The sequence below is a fragment of the Belonocnema kinseyi genome, chromosome 10, assembly GCF_010883055.1.
Source record: "Belonocnema kinseyi isolate 2016_QV_RU_SX_M_011 chromosome 10, B_treatae_v1, whole genome shotgun sequence".
NCBI classification, from domain to species: domain Eukaryota; kingdom Metazoa; phylum Arthropoda; class Insecta; order Hymenoptera; family Cynipidae; genus Belonocnema; species Belonocnema kinseyi.
Genome location: NC_046666.1, coordinates 100,672,768 through 100,679,910, shown reverse-complemented (window position 1 = coordinate 100,679,910; position 7,143 = coordinate 100,672,768).

Below are 7,143 nucleotides of genomic sequence, written 5' to 3'. Positions count from 1 at the left end.
TTTAACTAGGTGATGATGGTATAAGTAATTATTTTAAAAAATTTGAATTTATCTGCTATATCATCAGAGATGGTACCTTACCGACAGTGGATCAACCCTCCAAACCACGAAGGCACAAAATCTACACAATATCGATCAAGTTATGAATCTTCAATAACAGAAAATGCTTAACGTCTTAGTAAGACTAGATGGAAAATAATATATTTAAATTAAATTTATTTCTTCTAAAAAGATCATATTCATTCATAACTCCATTGGGAATCGAACCACAAAACTTCTGATTTCCGGTCAGGTGCTTTTCCAATGAAGCTATTAGAGGGATGAGAATAAGAAATCTTAATTCAAGAACATAACGCAAATTTTTTGCTAGGTGTTGATGGTAGCAGTAACTATTTGAAAATTTTTTTAATTTATCTGCTATATCATCAGGGATTGTACCTTACCGACAATAGATCCACCCTCCAAACCATGAAGGTAGAAAATCTACACAATATCGATCAAGTTAAGAATCTTCAATAACAGAAAATGCTTAACGTCTTAATAAGGCTAGATCGAAAATAATATTTTCAAATTGAATTTATTTCTTCTAAAAAAGATCCTATTCATTCATAACTCCATTGGGAATCGAACCACAAAACTTCTGATTTCCGGTCAGATGCTTTTCCAATGAAGCTATTAGATGGATGAGAATAAGAAATCTTAATTCAAGAACATAACGCAAATTTTTTGCTAGGTGTTGATGGTAGCAGTAACTATTTGAAATTTTTTTTAATTTATCTGCTATATCATCAGGGATTGTACCTTACCGACAATAGATCCACCCTCCAAACCATGAAGGTAGAAAATCTACACAATATCGATCAAGTTAAGAATCTTCAATAACAAAAAGTGCTTAACGTCTTAATAAGACTGTATGAAAAATAATATTTTTAAATTAAAATAATTTCTTGAAAACAAGATCCTACACCATCTTCACTCCATTAGGAATCGAACCACAAAACTTCTAATTTCCGGTCAGGTGCCTTTCCAATGAAGCTATTAGAGGGATCAGAATAAGAACTCTTACTTCTAGAACATAATGCTAATTGATAGCTAGGTGTTGATGTTACAAGTAATTATTAAAAAAAATTTTAATTTATCTATTATATCATCAGATGTTGTACCTTACCGACAGTAGATTAACCCTCCAAACCATGAAGGCAGAAAATCTACACAATACCGATCAAGCTAAGAATCTTCAATAACAGAAAATGCTTAACGTCTTAATAAGACTAGATGGAAAATAATATTTTTAAATCAAAATTATTTCTTGAAAAAAAGATCCTACACCATCTTCACTCCATTGGGAATCGAGCCACAAAACATCTGATTTCCGGTCAGTGCTTTTCCAATGAAGCTATTAGACGGATCAGAATAAGAACTCTTAATTCAAGAACATAACGCTAATTTTTAACTAGGTGATGATTGTACAAGTAATTATTTTAAAAGTTTTTAATTTATCTGCTATATCATCAGAGATTGAACCTTACCGACAGTAGATCAACCATCCAAACCATGAGGGCAGAAAATCTACACAATATCGATCAAGTTAAGAATCTTCAATAACAAAAAATGCTTAACGTCTTAATAAGGCAAGATGGAAAATAATATCTTTAAATTAAAATTATTTCTTGAGAGAAGGGTGCTACTCCATCTTCACTCCATTGGATTCGAACCACAAAACTTCTGATTTCCGGTCAGGTTCTTTTCCAATAAAGCTATTAGAGGGATCAGATTAAGAACTCTTAATTCAGGAACATAACGCTAATTTTTAACTAGGTGATGATGGTATAAGTAATTATTTTAAAAAATTTGAGTTTATCTGCTATATCATCAGAGATGGTACCTTACGGACAGTAGATCAACCCTTCAAACCATGACTGCAGAAAATCTACACAATATCGATCAAGTTAAGAATCTTTAATAACAGAAAATGCTTAACGTCTTAATAAGGCAAGATGGAAAATAATATCTTTAAATTAAAATTATTTCTTGAAGAAAGATCCTACTCCATCTTCACACCATTAGCAATCGAACCAAAAAACTTCTGATTTCCGGTTCGGTGCTTTTCCAATGAAGCTGTTAGAGGGATCAGAATAAGAACTCTTAATTCAAGAACATAACGCTAATTTTTAACTAGGTGATGATGGTACGAGTAATTATTAAAAATTTTTTTAATTTATCTGCTATATAATCAGGGATTGTACATTACCGACAATAGTTCCACCCTCCAAACCATGAAAGCAGAAAATCTACATAATATCGATTAATTTAAGAGTCTTTAATAACAGAAAATGCTTAACTTCTTAATAAGACTAGATGAAAAATAATATTCTTAAATTAAAATTATTTCTTGAGAAAAAGATGCTACTCCAACTTCACTCCATTGGGAATCGAACCACAGGACTTCTGATTTCCGGTCAGGTGCTTTTCCAATGAAGCTATTAGGGGGATCAGAATAAGAACTCTTAATTCAAGAACATAAAGCTAATTCTTAGCTAGGTGTTTATGGTACAAATAATTATTTTGAAATTTTTTTATTTATCTGCTATATCGTCAGAAAATGTACCTTACCGACAGTAGATCAATCCTCCAAATCATGAAAGCAGAACATCTACACAATATCGATCAAGTTAAGAATCTTCAATAACAGAAAAGTCTTAACGTCTTAATAAGACTAGATTGAAAATAATATTCTTAAATTAAAATTATTTCTTGAGAAAAAGATGCTACTCCATCTTCACTCCATTGGGAATAGAACCACAGGACTTCTGATTTCCGGTCAGGTGCTTTTCCAATGAAGCTATTAGGTGGATCAGAATAAGAACACTTAATTGAAGAACATAACGCAAATTTCTTCCTAGGTGTTGATGGTACCAGTAATAATTTGAAAATTTTTTAATTTATCTGCTATATCATCAGAGATTGTACCATACCGACAGTAGATCAACCCTCCAAGCCATGAAGGCAGAAAATCTGCACAGCGTCGGTAAAGTTAAGAATCTTCGATAACAGAAAATGCTTAACGTCTTAATAAGGCTAGATGGAAAATAATATCTTTAAATTAAAATTATTTCTTGAGTGAAAGATGCTACTCCATCTTCACTCCATTGGCAATCGAAACACAAAACTTCTGATTTCCAGTCTGGTGCTTTTCCAATCAAGCTATTAAAGGGATCACAATAAGACTCTTAATTCAAGAACATAACGCTAATTTTTAACTAGGTGATGATGGTACAAGCAATTATTTAAAATTTTTTTAATTTATCTGCTATATCATCAGAGATGGTACCTTAAAAGAAAATTCTCAACGTCTTAATAAGGCTAGATGGAAAATAATATTATTAAATTAAAATTTTTTCTTGAAAAGAAGATCCGACTCCATCTTCACTCCGTTCGGAATCGAACCACAAAACTTCTGATTTCCTATCAGGTGCTTTTCCAATGAAGCTATTAGAGGGATCAGAATAAGAACTTTTAATTCAAGAACATAACGCTAATTTTTAGCTGGGTGATGATGGTACAAGTAATTACTTAAAAAGTTTTTAATATATCTGCTATATCATCAGAGATTGTACCTTACCGACAGTAGATCAACCCTCCAAGCTATGAAGGCAGAAAATCTACACAATATCGATCAAGTTAAGAATCTTCAATAACAGAAAATTCTTCACGTCTTAATAAGGCTAGAAGGAATATAATATTTTTAAATTAAGATTATTCCTTGAAAAAAAGATACTACTCCATCTTCACTCCATTGGCAATCGAAACACAAAACTTCTGATTTCCGGTCAGTTGCTTTTCCAATGAAGCTATTAGGGGGATGAGAATAAGAACTCTTAATTCAAGAACATAATGCTAATTTATAGCTGGGTGTTGATGGTACAAGTAATTATTTGAAAAATTTTAAATTTATCTGCTATATTATTAGAGACTGTACCTTACCGACAGTAGATCAACCCTCCAAGCTATGAAGGCAGAAAATCTACACAATATCGATCAAGCTAAGAATCTTCAATAACAGAAAATTCTTAACGTCTTAATAAGGCTAGATGGAATATAATAATTTTAAATTAAAATTATTTCTTGAAAAAAAGATCCTACTCCATCTTCACTCCATTGGCAATCGAAACACAAAACTTCTCATTTCCGGTCAGTTGCTTTTCCAATGAAGCCGTTAGGGGGATCAGAATAAGAAATCTTAATTCAAGAACATAACGCAAATATTTTGCTAGTTGTTGATGGTACAAGTAAATATTAAAAATTTTTTTAATTTATCTGCTATATTATTAGAGATTGTACCTTACCGACAGTAGATCAACCCTCCAAGCCATGAAGGCAGAAAATCTACTCAATATCGATCAAGTTAAGAATCTTCAATAAAAGAAAATTCTTAACGTCTTAATAAGGCTAGATGGAAAATAATATTATTAAATTAAAATTTTTTCTTGAAAAGAAGATCCGACTCCATCTTCACTCCATTGGGAATCGAACCACAAAACTTCTGATTTCCGGTCAGGTGCTTTTCCAATAAAGCTATTAGAGGGATGAGAATAAGAACTCTTTATTCAGGAACATAATGCTAATTTATAGCTTGGTGTTGATGGTACAAGTAATTATTTGAAAAATTTTAAATTTATCTGCTATATTATTAGAGACTGTACCTTACCGACAGTAGATCAACCCTCCAAGCCATGAAGGCAGAAATCTACACAATATCGATCAAGTTAAGAATCTTCAATAACAGAAAATTCTTAACGTCTTAATAAGGCTAGATGGAATATAATATTTTTAAATTAAAATCATTTCTTGAAAAAAAGATCCTACTCCATCATCACTCCATTGGGAATCCAATCACAAAACTTCTGATTTCCCGTCACGTGCATTCCAATGGAGCTGTTGGAGGGACCAGAATAAGAACTCTTAATTCAAGAACATAACGCTAATTTATAACTGGGTGTTGATGGTACAAGTAATTATTTAAAAAATGTTTAATTTATTTGCTATTTCAGAGATTGTACCTTACCAGCAGTAGATCAAGCCTCCAAACAATGAAGGCAGAATATCTACACAATATCGATCAAGTTAAGCAATCTTCCATAACGGAAAATGCTTAACATCTTAATAAGACTAGATGGAAAATACTATTTTTAAATTAAAATTATTTTTTGAAAAGAAGATCCGACTCCATCTTCACTCCATTAGGAATCGAACCACAAAACTTCTAATTTCCGGTCAGGTGCTTTTCCAATGAAGCTATTAGAGGGATCAGAATAAGAACTCTTAATTCAAGAACATAACGCTAATTTTTTACTAGGTGATGATGGTACAAGCAATTATTTAAAATTTTTTAATTTATCTGCTATATCATCAGAAATGGTACCTTACGGACAGTAGATCAACCCTCCAAACCATGAAGGCAGAAAATCTACACAGTATCGATCAAGTTAAGAATCTTTAATAAAAGAAAATGCTTAAAGTCTTAATAAGGCTAGATGGAAAATAATACCTTTAAATTAAAATTATTTCTTGAGAGAAAGATGCAACTCCATCTTCACTCCATTGCGAATCGAACCACAAAGCTTCTAATTTCCGGTCAGTTGCTTTTCCAATGAAGCTATTAGGGGGATCAGAATAAGAACTTTTAATTCAAGAACATAACGCTAATTTTTAGCTGGGTGGTGATGGTACAAGTAATTATTTAAAAAGTTTTTAATTTATCTGCTATATCATCAGAGATGGTACCTTACAGACAGTAGATCAACCCTCCAAACCATGAAAGCAGAAAATCTACACAATATCGATCAAGTTAAGAATCTTCAATAACATAAAATGCTTAAGGTCTTAATAAGGCTAGATGGAAATAATATTTTTAAATTTAAATTATTTCTTGAGAAAAAGATGCTACGCCATCTTCACTCCATTGGGAATCGAACCACAAAACTTCTGACTTCCGGTCAGGTGCTTTTCCAATGAAGCTTTTAGAGGGATGAGAATAAGAACTCTTAATTCAAGAACATGACGCCAATTTTTAGCTGGGTGTTGATGGTACAAGTAATTATTTTAAAAAAAATTAATTTATCTGCTATATCAGAGATTGTGCTTTACCGACAGTAGATCAACCCTCCATACAATGAAGGCAGAAAATCTACACAATATCAATCAAGTTAAGAATCTTCAATAACAGAAAATGATTAACGTCTTAAAAAGACTAGATGGAAATTAATACTTTTAAATTAAAATTATTTCTTGAAAAGAAGATCCGACTCCATCTACTCTCCATTGGGAAACGAACCACAAAACTTCTGATTTCCGGTCAGGTGCTTCTCCAACGAAGCTATTAGAGGGTTCAGAATTAGAACTCTTAATTCAAGAAAATAACGCTAATTTTTAGCTAGGTGTTGATGGTACAAGTAATTATATTAAAAATTTTTTATTTATCTGCTATATCAGAGATTGTACCTTAGCGACAGTAGATCAACGCTCCAGACAATGAAGGCAGAATGTCTATACAATATCGATCAAGTTAAGAATCTTCAATAACAGAATATGCTTAACGTCTTAATAAGATTAGATGGAAAATAATATTTTTAAAGTCAAATTATTTCTTGAAAAAAAGATCCTACTCCATCTTCACTTCATTGGGAATCGAACCACAAAAATTCTGATTTCCAGACTTGTGCTTTTCCAATGAAGCTCTTAGAGGGATGAGAATAAGAACTCTTTATTCAAGAACATGACGCTAATTTTCAGCTAGGTGTTGATGGTACAAGTAATTATATTAAAAATTTTTAATTTATCTGCTATATCAGAGATTGTATCTTAACGACAGTCGATCAACGCTCCAAACAATGAAGGCAGAAAATCTATACAATATCAATCAAGTTAAGAATCTTCAATAACAGAAAATGCTTAACGTCTTAATAAGATTATATGGAAAATAATATTTTTAAAGTCAAATTATTTCTGGAAAAAAAGATCCTACTCCATCTTCACTTCATAGGGAATCGAACCACAAAACTTCTGATTTCCGGTCAGATGCTTTCCCAATGAAGCTATTAGAAGGATCAGAATGGGAACTCCTAATTCAAGAACATGACGCTA